Source organism: Podarcis raffonei, chromosome 5, assembly GCF_027172205.1.
Source record: "Podarcis raffonei isolate rPodRaf1 chromosome 5, rPodRaf1.pri, whole genome shotgun sequence".
NCBI classification, from domain to species: domain Eukaryota; kingdom Metazoa; phylum Chordata; class Lepidosauria; order Squamata; family Lacertidae; genus Podarcis; species Podarcis raffonei.
The window spans coordinates 24,560,265-24,575,510 of record NC_070606.1 but is presented as its reverse complement, the minus strand read 5'-3'; the positions used below and the strand labels follow the sequence as shown (position 1 = coordinate 24,575,510).

General features: G+C 45.6%; 1 protein-coding gene across 1 annotated transcript in view; it reads right to left on the bottom strand.

Annotated features, from left to right (window-relative positions):
- CHAT (choline O-acetyltransferase) overlaps window positions 1-10,174 on the bottom strand; it is a 52,579-nt gene extending 42,405 nt beyond the window's left edge. The window contains exon 1 of the mRNA XM_053388249.1: window positions 10,013-10,174. The gene's annotated coding sequence lies outside the window, so the exon portion shown is untranslated. The remainder of the gene's footprint in view (window positions 1-10,012) is intronic.
- Between the last annotated feature and the right edge of the window lie 5,072 nt (window positions 10,175-15,246).

Below are 15,246 nucleotides of genomic sequence, written 5' to 3'. Positions count from 1 at the left end.
ACAGGGAAAAAAATTCAATAAGAAGTTTCTACAGATAACCATTCAAAAGGACGGTGCAAAGTGTGTGGGGTGTATGTTTTATCTTGTTTTGTGATTCTTTTTTTTATACCTGCTTTGTGAAGCGTATTCTTGGAAAGCAGATTAAAGGTAAAGGGACCACTGACCATTAGGTCCAGTCATGGCCGACTCTGGGGTTGCGGCGCTCATCTCACTTTATTGGCCGAGGGAGCCAGCGTACAGCTTCCGGGTCATGTGGCCAGCATGACTAAGCCGTTTCTGGTGAACCAGAGCAGCGCATGGAAATGCCGTTTACCTTCCCGCCGGAGCGGTACCTATTTATCTACTTGCACTTGACGTGCTTTGTTGTATCAAAAACCCTCTCATCACGGCTTTGCTTGCGTCCCATACTATTCTTTTTTCTACTTTAGTCCTTAGATTAATTTCAAAATAATCTTTCAGGGTTTTTTGGGCCTTTTTACAGATCTCCTCGTCTCTAAATAAAGTGTCATTCATTCTCCATCTGAAAGAGCCAGTTGTCGTTTGCTTCATCACCATCTTTACTGCATTATGGTCGGAGAGAGTTTTTGGGCAGATTTCCACTTTTTTTATAATTGACGCCATACTGCTAGTCACCCAGATTTGGTCGATCCGAGTCCATGTCATTTTGGCTTCAGAAAAGAAGGTTCCCTCTCTCTCTAATGGGTGTTTTGTTCTCCAAATGTCAATCAAGTCCATATTGTCAGTCATTTCAAAGAAAGTTTTTGGTAGTCTTCCATCTTTTGTAACTACCTGTCTTTGTGCTTTATCCATATTTGTTGAAACTACTCCATTCATATCTCCCATCATGATTAGTTTATAATCCATATAGTCCATTAAAGTCTCATGCAGCTTCTTAAAAAATTCTGCTTTCCCTTCATTTGGTGCATATATTCCCACTATCAAAAATTTTTCTCCTTGGAATTGAATTTCAATTGCCAAATATCTTCCTTGGTCATCCTTAAAGATTTGTTTCGGTTGCAGATTTTCCTTTACATAGATCACCACTCCTCTTTTTTTTACTCTGTCTGAAGATATAAATTCTTGTCCCAATCTCTTATTTATTAATAATTTTCTGTGTGTTCTTGTCACATGGGTCTCTTGTAGACAAATCAAGTCCAATTGGTCTTTCATTAAAGAGAAGAAAGCAAAATGAGAGGAAGGAGAAAATTCTGGATAAGATAAAAGAAGGGGAAAGGAAATTAAGATTGAAGCCAAAATCGCAAGAGATTCTAAGAGAAATTAAATTGTACCAAACACAATATATGGAACTGATGAATCAAGAAATAGAATGGAAAATTAAACAAATGAGACAGAAGTCTTTTGAATCTGCAGATAAATGTGGTAAGTTATTGGCTTGGCAAATAAAGAAGAGACAAAAACTCAACACGGTAACAAACTTAGAAGTGGAAGGAAAGAACATATGCAACCCAGCAGAAATTAGAAATTGCTTTCAGAACTACTTTAGACAATTGTATACACAAGGGCCGCAGAATGAAACAGATATACAACAATTCCTCGAGAAAAATGGGTTGAAAAAGATTTCGCAGGAAAGTAAGACAATTTTGAATCAGGAGATATCAATACAGGAAATAGAAGATGCCATTCAAAACATGACGTTGGGCAAATCACCTGGACCAGATGGACTGACTTCCAAATATTACAAAGTTTTGAAGGAAGGACTTACACAACCTTTGAAGGAAGTCTGTAATGAGATTATGAAGGGGAAAAGGGCACCTGATACGTGGAGAGAGGCCTATATTACACTTATACCAAAGACAGAGACTGAAAAGACCCAACTTAAGAACTACCGACCCATCTCCTTACTAAATGTGGATTACAAAATCTTTGCTGATGTTTTAGCAAAGAGACTGAAAAGAGTTTTGATGGAGGAGATTCATGGGGACCAGGCGGGCTTTCTCCCGAAAAGGCATTTGTCGGACAATGTAAGGAATATAATTGACATTTTGGAGAAGTTGGAAGTGAATATAAACACTAAGGCCGTTTTGATATTTGTGGATGCCGAGAAAGCCTTTGACAACATTTCTTGGAGTTTTATGCTGAAGAACCTCCGGGGGATGGGGGTAGGCCAAGGGTTTGAAAATGGTATAGGTGCAATATATTCTGAACAGAAAGCAAAATTAATTGTAAATAATGTTGTAACAGAAGAGTTTAAGATTGAAAAAGGGACACGACAGGGGTGCCCTATCTCCCCCTTACTTTTTATATCGGTCCTGGAGGTTTTGCTTAATATGATCAGGAGGGACCAGTTGGTTAAAGGGATTCAGGTCGGAGTTAAACAATACAAATTGAGAGCATTTGCAGATGACCTAGTACTTACACTGCAAGAGCCAGAAGCTAGCACGAAAAGAGTTTTGGAAATAATTCAAGAGTTTGGTCAACTGGCAGGATTTAAATTGAATAAGTTAAAGACTAAGGTATTGGAGAAAAATTTAACACAGTTTGAAAAAGAAAGGTTTCAGAATGAGACGGGGCTGGCTGTGGTTAAAAAAGTGAAATATCTGGGTGTGAACATGACAGCTAAGAATGTGAACTTATTTAAAGACAATTATGAAAAAACGTGGACAGAAGTGAAAAAAGATTTAGAGATTTGGTCAAACTTGAAGCTTTCCTTGTTAGGTCGAATTGCAGTGATAAAAATGAATGTATTGCCAAGAATGTTATTTTTGTTTCAAGCATTACAAATAATGGATAAAATGGACTGTTTCAAGAAGTGGCAGAAAGATATATCTAAATTTGTCTGGCAGGGCAAGAAGCCCAGAATAAAATTTAAGATATTAACGGACTCAAAGGAAAGAGGGGGGTTTGCCCTGCCAGACTTTAAATTGTACTATGAAGCGGCAGCTTTCTGCTGGCTAAAAGAATGGCTGCTTCTTGAAAACACAGACATTTTGGATCTGGAAGGATTTAACAATATTTTTGGGTGGCATGCATATTTGTGGTATGACAAGGTTAAAGCGCATAAAAGTTTTAAAAATCATATTGTCAGAAAAGCACTATTGAATGTCTGGGTTAGATACAAGGACTTGCTGGAAAATAAGACTCCAAGATGGTTATCACCAATGGAAGCTAAGGCAGTTAAAAAGCTAAATATGGAGTCGAAATGGCCAAGATATTGGGAAATCTTGGAAAAGGAAGGGGACAAACTGAGATTGCAGAGTTTCGAAAAATTAAAAGGGAAGGTGAGAGATTGGTTACATTATCACCAAATAAATGAAATGTTTAAACTAGACAGAAAAACAGGCTTCCAGGTGGAAAAATCAAAATTAGAGACTGAACTGTTAGAATCCAGTACTAAGAATTTGTCAAAAATGTATAATCTGCTGCTGAAATGGAACACACAAGATGAAATGGTTAAATCAACTATGATTAAATGGGCTCAGGACATTGGTCATAACATTATGTTTGCTGACTGGGAAAAGTTGTGGACCACCGGGCTGAAGTTTACGGCGTGTAACGCCTTAAGGGAAAATATAATGAAAATGATTTATAGGTGGTACATAACCCCAGTCAAGCTTGCAAAAATTTACCATTTGCCTGATAATAAATGTTGGAAATGTAAAGAAAAGGAAGGTACTTTTTTTCACCTCTGGTGGACGTGCCCGAAGATTAAGGCATTCTGGGAAATGATTTACAATGAACTGAAAAAGGTATTTAAATATACTTTCACCAAGAAACCAGAGGCCTTTCTCTTGGGTATTGTCGGCCAGGGGGTGTTAAAGACAGATACAACCTTTTTTATGTATGCTACAACAGCAGCTAGAATACTCATTGCAAAGTACTGGAAGACACAGGATCTACCCACACTGGAAGAATGGCAGATGAAGGTGATGGACTATATGAATTTGGCGGAGATGACGAGCAGAATCCGAGACCAGGGAAGAGAAGCGGCGGAAGAAGAATGGAAAAAGTTTAAGGAGTATTTAAAGAAACATTATAAAATTGGTGACAGTTAGAATGATGTTGGATTAAAATAAATGGTTACTATCAGTAAGGGTTATGATAAAGAGAATAAGGGTGAATATTATAAATTTATAATAAAATAAGGTAAGATTTCGCTGAATAACTGTAAGAATTTGGAATACAGAAACGGGAAGTAAGGGGAGGTCGAGGAAGTAAGGTTTACAAATTGGGTTATGAAATGGTATTTGTTTTTATGTTTTATTATTGTCTGATGTTTGTTTATGTATGTTTTGTTTTTGTTATATTAAAAATTGTTCAATAAAAATATTATTAAAAAAAAAAAAATACTTGCACTTGACGTGCTTTTGAACTGCTAGGTTGGCAGGAGCAGGGACTGAGCAACGAGAGCTCAATTGGTTAAATAATGTACATTTCTGTTGCCCAGTTAGAGAAACTGCAGTATTGTAATTAATGTTAGTCAGCAGCTCCATTCACAGCAGGCTGCCTCTGTGGTGTGGGGGCCACAGGGAATGGGCTTTCTTCACATGTCACATTGGTGGAACTTTCCATTTCTAATGATGACCACATAGCATTCCCAGGTCACATGGCTGCATCCAGACCAGTATCACATCTCCAGCTGATGTGGGAAGTAACCACGTGACCTGGGCGATCCATATAAACTATCAATGCAATCTTGGAGCCCCACCATGGAAAAAGTGTTTTCTCCCTCTGCTGCCACAATTTGGGCACCTCCTATGCTTCAGACAATATGTCAGGCTAGAGAATGTTCACAGTTGAGCAACAAAAGGCCAATTTGCATGAAAACATGTTTCTTAACTGAGAGCTGCGGCCATCATCGCTTGACAGCTTGGCAGGGTATGCAAAACGGTTCTCTGCAACTGCCTTTCATAAACAGAGCTTATATCAGAGAAGGCGAGCTTGCCAAGTGATGAGATGTGGTCGTGCAATTATTAACACCTCTGCTGAATGTGTGGGTTGATCCTGCACTCTCTCAGAGTTAGGATCTCTACTCTGAAGGGTGATTAGGAGGCACTGCTTGCAAAGGGCTCAACGTTGAGACTTGGCTCAGACAGGGATGGGGTGTGAAATATTTGTTTTGCTTCTCAATGTTCCTTTGTGCTGGAACAAGGCCTGCTCCCAGCCTTGTGGGCCAACTTTGACATAATAATATAATATTATATATTAGCACATGGTTGACATGTGGGTTTCCCTGCCCATCGGCCAAAACCCAGCACTGGTTTTTTCAACTTCAAAACTGTAGATTGAGAGCATCAGTGCAGAGTGGGGTTCTGTCCCTCTTGCACCTCTCCTTTCAAGCTCTGCAGTCAAACCTCTTCCACCTCCTTGAGTGAAACAGGCTCCTACCATCCACCAGCTGATGCCCACTTGGGAACAAACCTTGTTCCAGCACGAAGGAGCAATTGGAAGCCCACTTTAAGCTCCTGGTGGCTCCTCTGAGGGCCACCCTTTCCTGTCCCATACCTGACATCATGTATGAGCATGGTTTCCCTATGGACAAGTGTAGCTTCTTCTAAACAGCCTTATGGGCCAAATGGGGAGGCCTAGTGGGCCATGTTTGGTCTGTGGGTTGCCAGGTTCCCCACGCCTCCTCTAGACGGTGTCCAACTCCAACTCCCATCAGCCCCAGCTGGCATGGCCAATGGTCCAGAAGGACCAACAACATGGAGGAGTGCAAGCTCCCCATCACTGTTCCACAACTTTGGTGAGGGATGGAGCCCTCTGCTGGGGATCAGGTGGCCATGAAATTAAAGATGCTGTGTTGTACAGCTGGACAATTTACAAACTACTGAATAGTCAAATGTCATTCCATTTAGGAGGAGAGAGGTAGATTCCGCAGACAGGCAGTCATTGTTTTTCAGAGTGTTGATGGTACAATATTGGCATCGTCAACACACTGTCATGTCTGATAAATAGCTCAGTTTATGTACTTTCATGTTTATCATAGTCCATCACAGAAATGGAAAAATGCAGTGTCTAAAACAAATGACAGAACTCACACCTTGCTCCAATGGGAAAGGGTAGACCAAAACCGGTTGTCATCTCAGAAAACTTGCTTTATTTTTACTGATTGCTTTAGTACATTTATATGCTGCCTGTATTCCAAGAAGCTCATTTAAAAAGATGAAGAAGAAGCAGCTCAAGTTTAGGCACATAGTTCTTCATGCCTCCCTTTTATCTTCACAACAGCTCTGTCAGGTAGGTTAGGCTGAGAGAGTGACTGGCTCAAGGTGAGCTCTGTGGTTGAGAGGGGATCTGCGTCCAACTCTTCCCACTGCTAAGCCAATAGTCTGACCCAGCCTTTGCCAACCTGGTGCCCTCCAGATGGTTCGGACTATGACTCCCATCAGCCCCAGCCAGACTGGGAGTTGTAGTCCAAAGAATCTGGAGAACCCTGGGTTGGAGAAGGCCGCTCTAACTAGCACACAACACGGACTGCAGCTCAGTGCTTGGAATTCAATGAAAACAGCATGATTTATATTTTATTGAGATAATACTAAGGCATAAACAGCTTTAATACTTCCTGACATCTATTTTGCTACCAAAACCACAAACCTTTGAAGGTCAGACTAATTCTTCTTAGCTGACAGCGGCTGGGGTAGACATTTATTTTTTAATTTATTTGTGAATGGGGCCTTGGATGTATATAGGGATTGTGAGATTTTTGTAGAGCTTTATAACCTTGTTTGTCCAGTGGGACAAAAAAAAAAATGTGCATGGAAACACCAAAGGCAATAATAATTCCTCTTCCACGATAGTTGCAAGTACCATCTGCTTCTAGCCGAAGACAGAATATAATGGTCTTATTACATATTTTGTATCTGTATTTGGTCTGCCTATATCCATAAGCCAGCTCACTTTGTTCCTCAAGTGCCCTTTGTCCTTCACCCTCTCCCACAGCAGTAAGAATAAAGCAAAACAGGTAGGAAAATCCAGGTGTGTTCCAAAAGTAGATTTCAGTACTTGCACATGTGATACGATGGACATTCTCAGAAGCTGCATCAAGAGGTAACCTGAAGAATCATGGAACTGCAGAGTTGGAAGGGACCCCGAGGAACATCTAGTAAAACACCCTGCAGTGCAGGAATATGCAGTTGTTCCATACGGGGATTGAACCTGCAACCTTGGCATTATCAGCAGCACGTTCTAACCATCTGAGCCATCCATGCAGGCCCATAGCTCAGTGGCAAGGCATGCAGAAGATTCTAGGTTCAATCCCTGGCATTTTCAGGTTGGGCTGGCAGAGAATTCTGCCGGAAATAGCGATCAGCCACTGCCGGTCAGTTTGGGGCATTGCTTAGCCAGGCGGTTGAACAATCTGACTCACTGTAAGGCAGCTCCCTTACGTTCTTCGCCTCTAGAAAGCCCCTCATTTGAGCTCTAGCACTCCAAGGCCAGCTCAGTTCTGGTTCAAGTTCAGGAAAACTAAAGAGGGTGGTAGCTGCTTTTGGCATGTGCAAAGGGCATGAACACCCCTCCCCCAAAACAAAACTTGGGACTAGAGAGTGGCTTCCAGTTTCATTTAGATGCAGCATGGCCTGTAGATAGCTTAAAGCCTATCTTTGTGGAGTATGACATAGACTCAGAGGGCCTTCTCGGTAGCGGCGCCCACCCTGTGGAACGCCCTCCCATCAGATGTCAAGGAAATAAACAACTACCTGACTTTTAGAAGACATCTGAAGGCAACCCTTTTTAGGGAAGTTTTTAATGTTTGATATTTTATCGTGTTTTTAATATTCTGTTAGAAGCCACCTAGAGTGGCTGGGGTATAAATAATAAATTATTGTTATTATTATTATCATAGATTTGTAGAGTTGGAAGGGACCCTGAGGATCATTTAGTCCAACCCCTACAATGCGGGAATATGCCGTTGTCCCATATATGGATCAAACTTGCAACCTTGGTGTTATCAGCACCATCCTGCAGCCAACTGAGCTAAGCACGGTGATTTGCAAGAGGTGCATCAGAATTGACAAGAGGAGCCTAGATGTGGTATATGGTTGTTAGAAAGCAGCAACCAATACATCCTAGACAATATGTGGTGACACCAGTATGCGGATTTATTTATTTTTTCAAAACAACAACATGCCACCATGTCCTGACACCTTATCCATTTCTCTTGACAACCGAGCCTTGCAACCGTCCTTATCAGAGCTTAGCTGTAAGCTCCTGTTGAAAAGGAAGGAATCTGTCTCTTTCTTTCATTCTGTAAACTTTACAAAATAAAAGACAAGGAAAAGCCTGGATCGATTGCACTGCAATGATAAACACACCTTAGAAAACATTTTCCTGCCTTTTAAACTGTACACAATTTTCATACCTAGTTTCCCAGTGAGAAAACTTACTGTGAAGGCGCCAATATTTTCCCCATCCCTGTGGATGTTTGCTCATCGCAAGGGAGCATCTAGATCAATGTGCTCTGAAGGCAATCCTATGCAACTTTTAACTGGGAGTAAGTTCCATTGAATTCAATGGGGGCTTACTTCAGAGCAGACATGGTCAGGATGGTTATACTCAAGGAAACATATATAGCAGAGGGATGCGAGAGGAGTTGCGAGCATCCATTGATTTACAGCTGCTGCATATCCATTTTTCACCAGGAAGGAAACATATAGGAGAGGAATAGAAGATGAATTGCCAAGACCCATTGATTTACAGTTGCTGGCTATCCATTTTCACCAGGATGGCAGGAGGGGGAGTCTCCCGCTGTTGTTAGACTACAACTCCCATCATCCCTGACCGCTGGTCCTGCTAGCAAGGGATGATGGGACTTGTAGTCCAAAAACCGCTGGAGACCCAGGTTTGGGAAGCACTGCTCTTGACTTTGGAAGCGCATGCTGAGAAATCCCGCATAAAGAGAAGAGCATTTTGCATTAGAGGCATGGGGGTGACTGTGTGGGGCGCGCCAGGGGGCGAGGTGTTGGGAGGAATGGGGCAGGCTCCGAAGCAACGTCAAAGGGACCAATGCCGATCTGTAAAGCTTGATATCCGCATGCTCCTCCTCCTCTCTCGGGAGATCAGAGTCTTGAATTCAAGTCCACCTGGACATACTACTACTAAGCGACCAAGTCCTAAAGTAAGACCAGAGGCTGGTGGGAAAGTAGGAAGCTTAAGAGAAAACGATGCGAGAGAGGAAGGATTTAAGCGTTCCTGTGAAAGTCTGTCCCCAGCCAACGGCGCCTTGTGAAGGGGTGGTGCGGATGCAACAGGTTATTGCAGCTTTCCAAAACAACTGGGCTGCTGCGATCTCAACCCCCAAAGCTACTTGCTCCCGTTCGTTTCAGGGCCACTGCTCCGGATTAAGCATTTAGGGGACCGCAGCCTCGATGGTCTTTGAGGATCGCGTTCCTCTCCACTCTAGTAGTTCAGCATCACGATAGATGGGCCTGAGGATGATTTCCAGCAGGAGCCTCGGCACGTTTACTCGGGAGTAAGCCCCACTGAGTTCAATGGGCCTCACTCCTTGGGAAGCCCTAGCCGGGAAGAATTCTTTAAACCGGGAGGGTAAGGTTCCAGATCGGATCATTTCGGCGCATGCATACAGTTAGCAAAGACAGCGCTAGCGTAAAATATTTCCCTTACACTCCCCCCCTTCCCCTAAATTGAGAAAGGGAATGGCAGACTGGAGCGAGGTTAGTAAGTTACTCCCCACCAACACCACCAGGCGACCCTAGTTAGCAACCCAGAGCCGGATCCGCCACCCACTTAAAATATGGACATTTTGAGCAGACGGAGAGTCCCACTGAAACCAAAGAGCGCGCAGATCAGCAAGGAAACGGGCGTTCGTTGGCTTTTAAAAGAAAAATATTCCCTCCTAGACGAGGCAGGATAGGATAGAGACGGCAGAAAGTTCTACCGTGTGTGTTTGTTTGTTTTGTTTGCAAAGAAACCCCTTTTCCGGGCGACCACCGATTCCCTGCTTTTCAAGGCGACTCAGGCGCCAGTCACACGTTCGCAGCGCGCGTCCTTTGAGGCCATGAGTTTGGAAACGCGCAGCGGCGCCTCTCCTTACCTGGCTCTCGTATACCGATCGCGGCGAGGCAAAGTTTCTCCCGAGGACCGGTGCTGATGAGCAAGAACCTGCCAGCCAAGAAGTCTCGGGTTTGGGGCAGCTGGCAGAGAAAGGAGCTGCTCAGCAGCCTCCAGCGGAGCTGTCCATGGTACCTCGGCGCCGCCAGCTGCGCTTTGGCGAGCCTTGTGGCCACGCGCGCGAGCGCTCGGAGGGTTGCCCCCTCTCCACGCGACCCACCTTCCTCCTCCTCCCCCCCCCGCGGCTGGGTGTGGAAACTCCTCCCCTTCGCCCTTCCTATTCGCGCAGCCTGGGGTGGGCGAGGAGGCGGTCCAAACTAGGGAACCCGACGAGCAACAGAAGCTCACCGAAAATGTTTACCTCTCTGGGGTGGAAGAGGGTCGCTGCTTGTGGATGAAAGGCAGGCTGCTGCTGCTTGATAAGGGCGGTGGCGGTAGCGGTGGGCCAGGAAAAAGACCACTGCAATAGGCCAAGGAAGGCGCTCTCTGGTTGGACCAAGTGCTTGTGTGAAAAGCAAGCTGGCTGCCGAACTACACAGAGCGCTGCGTCAGGCAGCGTGGGGGAAGAGGTGCTTTCTGGGCAAAGTTAGGGCGAGTCTGCACATTTGAAAGAGGGTCATAGGTGTTTCACTCCTAGGGCTCCCTTCAAAGGAGCTGGAGGTCTCTTGAGCGCGAATTCTTAGCATCCTTCCTCCAAACCACAGCGGTAATTTAAACGTGCCCTGCTCTTGAGCAATCCCAGAAAGGAGATTGTAGTGGATTTCCATAGGCAGGTAACCTCGCCCCTCTCCGCTCCCCGCCTCCAGAGTTACATTTCAGAGATACAGTAATTGCTTCCGTAAATATAACCGAACCTTATAATAACTGGTGTGATTTATGTAACACTCTTTGTTGGCGAAGATGTTTCCTGTCGCTTTCTGGGTTCAAACTCGCCTACCCAACTGCGATATGTCAAGAATATTTCCCTTTCTCAAATTGAGCTAGGAGACTTGCTCAAAGTTTGTGGCAAAGATATTCCAAGTCCAGCGCTCTTCTTCATTGAACCTCACAGCCGAGGGGGAAAACACAGACTGTCCCTCACTGCTCCAAGGAGACAAAGAAAGACATCTCTTTGAACCCCCTACTGTAGGATGCAAGTTCTGGGGCGGAGAGATTGCAAAAGACTCCCAGAATCTGGAAGGATTGAGTCTCTCAGCCTATCCTACCTCACAGGGTTGCGAGGGAGACTATTGTATGCTGTCTTGAACTGCTTGGAAGAAAGGTGGGACATAATTGCAATTAAAAAAAATGTATTGGACATTCGTTGCGACGTTGCAACAATCATGGTCCCAGTTAAGTGCCCGCTTCTCTCTCTCTAAAACCCAACAGGGCAATCCTGCTCGCCCCTACTTGGGAGCAAGTCCTATTCAACCCAACCCGGTGAATCTTCGTTCCGATTAAACGTGCACATGAGGCGCAGGTGATCTCGCAGCACGTTACTCTTCTGAAGCAGAAGTTGCAGACCCAGGGCTGCGATCTTATCTGCACTTTCCTGAGAGTAAATCCTACTGAACTCGATGGGGATTACTTATGAAGAGGCAGGCGAAGGCTTGCACCACTTATTTCTCGGTGGGGGAAGTGTTAGCGATGACCTTGCTAATCTGCCAGCTCCCGCCATCGCCCCAGTTCAGTCCCATATCCAGATTCACCGCCTCCTTTTTATAAGCGTGGGGCTAATGTCCCTCCCCCTGAAACGGATCTCAGAATGATCAAGCAACGATAAAGATAAGAAAGCAGCGCTTTCCCTGGATCCAAGCGGCCTTCCCCAACAATGTGTAATCTGCGATCTGTTTCACTCGCAATGTGAAAAGCACGGTGTTAATTCGATTTAGGGACCTTTGATCCTGTGCATCCCACTCCTACTGGCCGGCTGTCTTAATTCAGAGGGGCCTCCTCGCGAGTAAGCGTGAATCGGCTTTCAGCCTTTAAAGTATTAATAACATTCAACGGGCTTAGAAGGAACCTTTTCTTGCGCTTAGGTGACAAACGAGCGAGCTGGAGAGGAAAATTCGTTGTTGGGTTTATTTCTTTCCTCCCCAATAACCCCCCCCTTAAAGTGGCGTCAGTTTTCCTTTTTTCTTTCCCCCTCTTTTGGCTGCATAATCGAAAGCCAACAACCCCCCACCACGAGCTCCTTTGTCAAGTGTGGCTGAAAATGCATTTCCAAAGCGCTCTTTAGGGTAGACACCCCCAACAGCTCGACAGGGCCCTTCTCGTGCGTCGGAATCAGATGGTTTTTCAACGGAGCTGCGGAGAAAATAACCAACTTGTGTGTCTGCGAGGAAATGATTGAATCGTATTGAGCCACAGCTGGAGAGCTCCGAGGGTGGGTGGGGGAGAGAAGGGGGCGCGCGGCGAGAGAAAGAACCGGGGCTCTCGGGGGAAACGAAATATTCGGTTCCCCGGGGTTCTGGAACGAAATGAACCCTTGGATGTGAATGCAGGAGGTCAGATCCTACATCTCCCCCTGAGCTGCAGATACAAAGGTGTGTCCCTCCCCCCCATCAACCCTGGGAAAGGGACCTAGGCCTGCGATATTATATTCTCTCACAGGGGTGCCAACTTGAATAAAATATTGGGTGGGGGGCAGGTAAGCCCCGCCACGCATAATCGATCACACAACAGATGCACGGACACTATTTGAATGGCGATGCTCATCAGTTTTGTGGGGGGCCAGCCCCCTCAAATATTTTATTGGGGGCGGGAACGAAGGGACCTCGGTAATTCTCATCGGCTGGATTCCCCTCCTCCCCCCGCCCCAAAGCAGGCGTCTTTAAGATCAGAATGTAAACCGGTTTTGTGTTGCCCTGGGAATGATAGGGGCTAAAAATGAATTGGTGGGGAGGGGTACGTGGAGAGAGGGAAAGCGGAGATGAAGTGCTCTTGGCTGGGGTCACCGAGTGTAATAATCTCCATGTTCAGAGTCAGTCCGCCACTGAAGACCTGTTGTACAGGCAGGTTTAGGCTGCCTGGATTATCTGCGTGACCAGTTTGGGGAACGGGATACTAGACAACACACACACACACACGCACACACACACACACAAAACAAACCATTGAGATGCTAGAGAGAGACCCAGCGAAGCTCTTGCGATGCTCCTGCACACCCGGCGCGAAACAGCACCAGGGAGAAGCAAGGGCAGGAAGGAGATGCCACCGTCTAATCGCTTATTCATCAGCTCAGCGCTACCTCCGGTTCCCCCAGCTTGACAGAGGCTGATCTGGAGCTGAACAGCGCTCCAACCAACCTCCTTCTCATAGCTTGTCTGCAGGAGAGTTGTGAGATCTCTCTCTCCCCCCCCCCCGCTCCCTTTTTTTTCTTTCTTCAATTATGATGACAATTGTATTGACTTTTCTCGAAAGCTGTCCACCAACGCTCTCAACCGATCTCTTGGGTCGCGAGCTCGTTGGGTCCTTTTCCCTCTAGCTGAGGACCCCGAGTCAATTAAGGGGAGCCAGTCCCGCGCACCTGAATACTGGGAAATGCAAACGTGGGTGGGAAGGTGGGGAGAGGATTAACAACTAATCTGCCGGATCCAAGCTGGGTGGGGGGAAGCCATGAACAAAGTGAGTGCCCTTCTGTAGGTCTAGGAGCAGAATGAAAGCGACGACACCAGGTGAACTGGAGACGCTCCAGAAGTTGCCTCTGTCTTTTGAGGGCACGTGGGCTGAGGAGCGAGGCACTTACTCGAAAGTAAGCCCCGCTGAGCACACAGGAGAGAGCTAATTCCGAGTAAAGTTGCACAGGACCACGAGTTCAAAAACCGGGAGCCTGATCATTTAGGATGGGGTCGACCCATCCCCAAGAAACCCATGGGATGAAGAGTCTCATAAGAAGCCGCCTTATAGCTAGCCAGATATTTGCTCCATCTAGGTAGAGCTCAGCTGGGAGAGCATAAGACTCTTAATCTCAGGGTCGTGAGTTCGAGTCTCGCGTTGGGCGAAAGATTCTTGCCTTGCAGGGCGCTGGATTAGATGATCCTAGTGGTCCCTCCCAACTCTACAATTCTATGATTCTATTGCATACGTTATGGAGAGCCAGGGTTTCAGGCAGAAGCTCCGACCTGGAGATCACAGAGACTGACCTGGGATCTTCTGCATGAAAAACAGCTGCTCTAGCTCTTCTCCATAATCCATTTGTTGGGAAGTGAGCGCCAGTAAATGTATTGAGACTTTACTCCGAGGAAGCAACTTTAGGACCGCGGTCTTAAGCATCCTAATCCTTGCGCAAGATTGCAAGGAAGGAGATGCGCAGCGGGATCCTAAGTGCCGCTTGGTTGATACAGTGGACTTTAGGAGGCACACTGCAGGCTCGACTCTGCTTACTCGGAAGTAAGTCACAGTTACTCCATAATAAGAAACACAATCCTTGCACGCTTAACCTCAGGATCCACCGGGAAGTTATCCTGCGCAAGCCCCATGGAAATAAACGAGAGGCGCACAATAGCACGCTTTCTCTCCTGATCCAGACCCGTCACCAAAATCTTTCCGATCCCTGCTCACAAAACTTTTCAATATACTTTTACTTTGTATAAATGCTTGCGGAGAGCGGTGCGCCATCTGGAGACGCGAAGTTTTGAAAATTCAATTGATTCCAAATCTTCATTTAACCATTGCTAAGGCTGTGATCCTACGCATACCTTCACCAGGAGGCAAGTCCTCTTGAGCTCAGCGCAACTAATTTTTGAGAAACCGTGGGCAAGAGGGAGGCACGTCTCATTGAGTTCCAGGGGCCAGACTGGCAGTGCAATCCTATGCACGTCTACTCAGAGGTTACTAGCTGATTTCAGTTGGCCTTACTCTTAGGAAAGTGGGTAATGGATTGTAGCCTTAAGCACACAGGTGTACATTAATGGCAGTGGCTTTTAAAAAAAATTAAAGTGCTTCCCTTTGATTGGATCTGGCCAGCCTGCCTTCGTCTTTTTTCTATAGTATTTGGGTAGGTGGCAGGAGTATATGATTTCAAGCGGATTTCTTGCGGGGGACGGAAGTTATATTTCCAGAATGACTCCTATAACTTTACTGTTGAAGCCAGGAATTAAAGCTCCTATATGGACCCATTTGACAGTCACGTGCATTATTATTAGACGTTCCACCGAATGCAATGGAATTTGCTCAATAAGCATGCTTAGGACTGCACCCCGAGACTTTACACAAACAAACAACGAAGCCAAGAGG